Below are 2,501 nucleotides of genomic sequence, written 5' to 3'. Positions count from 1 at the left end.
CACTTCCGTGAAGACAGACACAAAGTATTTGTTTAATTTCTCTGCCTTTTCCTTATTCCCCATAATAATTTCTCCTATCTCAGCCTTTCGAGGACCTACATTTACTTTTGCTAATCTATTCCTTTTTGCATACCTATAAAAGCTTTTATAGTCTGTTTTTATGTCTCTCACTAGTTTACTCTCATATTGGTTTTTCCCTTGCTTTATCAATTTCTTGGTCCTCCTTTGCTGAATTCTCAAATCCTCCCAATCCTCAGGCTTACTCCTCTTTTGGGCAACATTATAAGCCTCTTCCTTTGATCTAATATTATCTTTAACTTCTCTTGTTAGCCATGGTTGGATCACTTTTCCTGTGGTGTTTTTGTGCCTTAAAGGAATGTATGTTTGTTGTAAATTATGTATTAATTCTTTAAATGCTAACCATTGCTTATCTGCCATCATACCTTTTAATGTAGTTTCCCAATCTACCTTAGTCAACTCTCCCCTCATAACTATGTAGTTTGCTTTGTTTAGATTTAAGACCCTAGTTTCGCATTGAGAATTTCACTTTCAACCTCAATATAAAATTCTATCATATTATGGTCACTCTTCCCTAATGGCCCCTTTACTGCAAGGTTCTTAATTAACTCTTTCTCGTTGCACAATACTAGACCTAAAATAGCCTGTTCCCTAGTTGGTTTGTGAGGGTGATTCTCACCACACTCCCAACAGGTTGCTGCCCCCACTATCTTAACTTACCTGAAGTCTGGCCCGGGAAAGCCACCCATTCCAAAGGAGCAGAGGCCTACTTTAAAATTCGAAGTCACATTCCAATTACATTATTGGAACATGCATGCCAATTTCACTATGGGCCGATTACAGCCTCAGACCAACCAGCAAAAGCTGACAGCAGGCAGCATCGTGGCCACAGGAGGGCCAGGTCAGTTTAATTTTTATTTACTTTTTAAAGGTTACCTTGGAACTTCCCTGCCCCGGCCTCCCCCAATCTTTGTCAGATTGTTTCCATTTGGGAGCCAGTGCAGGTTAGTGAAGGGAGGTTGCTTAAAAGCTGGAAAAACATTCTAGAGTGATCCAGCCCACTTTAATCATGGATGCGTTTATTTGTACTAATAAAATGGCTGTCATGTCTCTGAATGGCTCTCCATTATCACATGACATATTGCTGATTGGTTCCCTTGGAGGATAAGCCACACCCTGAAGTTTCTCTGGAATGTGTAACTGGAACAGCCCAGCCCAAGTTCTGACTGACTTTGCAAATTGTAATGTGATCCATTCTGACTTCAGAAGCCAGAGAGGACAGATCTTGAACAACCAGCAAAAGACACCAAGTTCCTGCCAAAGTCCCTTTTTTTTTGAAATTCGTAGCCAATCGTTCCAATTCTTTGTCAAATCACAAACGCCACAGGTCACCTTGGGCCCATTCAAGGATCACTCTGCGCCAATGCTCTTAGGCAAAAGGCCTAGAGCCACTGCACCGTTCCTGGAAGTACTGCAATACCAGGTTCGTGCCATGGAGGTGGATGGGTCAGGTCCCCCACACACCTCCGTGGAGGTGGATGGGTCAAGCCACCCCACCCACCTCCTATTTCCAAAAAAGCAAGCATATACCTTCCTGATCCAGGGAGAACCACCTTGGGGTTATGGTGGTTACTCCCCTGTCAGGTCAGTTACGCATGATCTTAGCCAAAAGGCCGAGAAGCCAAAGTCCCTTACTCCAGCGCAACTGCATCCCTCCCCCAGCTGAAGTCCCTTACCCCAGCCCAAGTGCATGACCTTACCATCCCGCGCCCCCCACCCAGACAGATGGGGCATTTTGTGGGTCACGGATTGTTAACAGGTTTATTGGGTATGAAGTGAATAGTGACAATGTAGTGACTTCTGGATTTCATCCACTCCAACGATGACGCACTGAGCTTTCCCAGAAACATGATCCGTCTTTCCCGAGTTCCCTATCTCCCGCTCTCTTCCCCCCCCCTTTTGTGTCTCTCTTCCCCCTCCCGTGTCCCTCTCTACCCCACCGCCCATGTGTCTTTCTTCCCCCTGCCGCCCTTGTCCCTCTTCCCCCCCCACGTGTCTCTCTTCCCACCCCCACCCCCCATGTGGCTTGCGGCTCGGTCGGACAACGTGGCCAATTGAGGAACAACGTTGCCCCACTTCCGGTTCCGGGTAGGAGGGCTTGGTGGGAGACGTTGGGGGCGGGGTTCGGAGGATGCAGGCACAGAAGGAAGAGAAAAGCGTTACTACAAATAGTCACTCCGTTTATTCACTGCCACATAAATACTGAAATCAAGTTGTTTATGGCTGATTGTTTCCTTTTGTAACATTTTTTCCTTCCCCAATTCTTAGCTTTTTTAGCACTCATGCACCATGTACAGGGAAATGATTAATCCATTGGTGGGTGAAGGTATAATATGACAGCCTGGTGATACTGAACAGGAATAGTGATGGACTCCTTACACCGTTATTTCTTTTACGGGATTGTAAAATATCTGTCAGGATTA

The 2,501-nt window shown here is 45.5% G+C and overlaps 1 pseudogene; it reads right to left on the bottom strand.

Annotated features, from left to right (window-relative positions):
- Window positions 1-1,464: 1,464 nt before the first annotated feature.
- On the bottom strand, window positions 1,465-1,703 carry LOC139279545 (U2 spliceosomal RNA; annotated as a pseudogene).
- Between the last annotated feature and the right edge of the window lie 798 nt (window positions 1,704-2,501).

The sequence above is a fragment of the Pristiophorus japonicus genome, chromosome 1, assembly GCF_044704955.1.
Source record: "Pristiophorus japonicus isolate sPriJap1 chromosome 1, sPriJap1.hap1, whole genome shotgun sequence".
NCBI lineage: Eukaryota > Metazoa > Chordata > Chondrichthyes > Pristiophoridae > Pristiophorus > Pristiophorus japonicus.
This window is presented reverse-complemented; position numbering and strand designations above follow the sequence as displayed.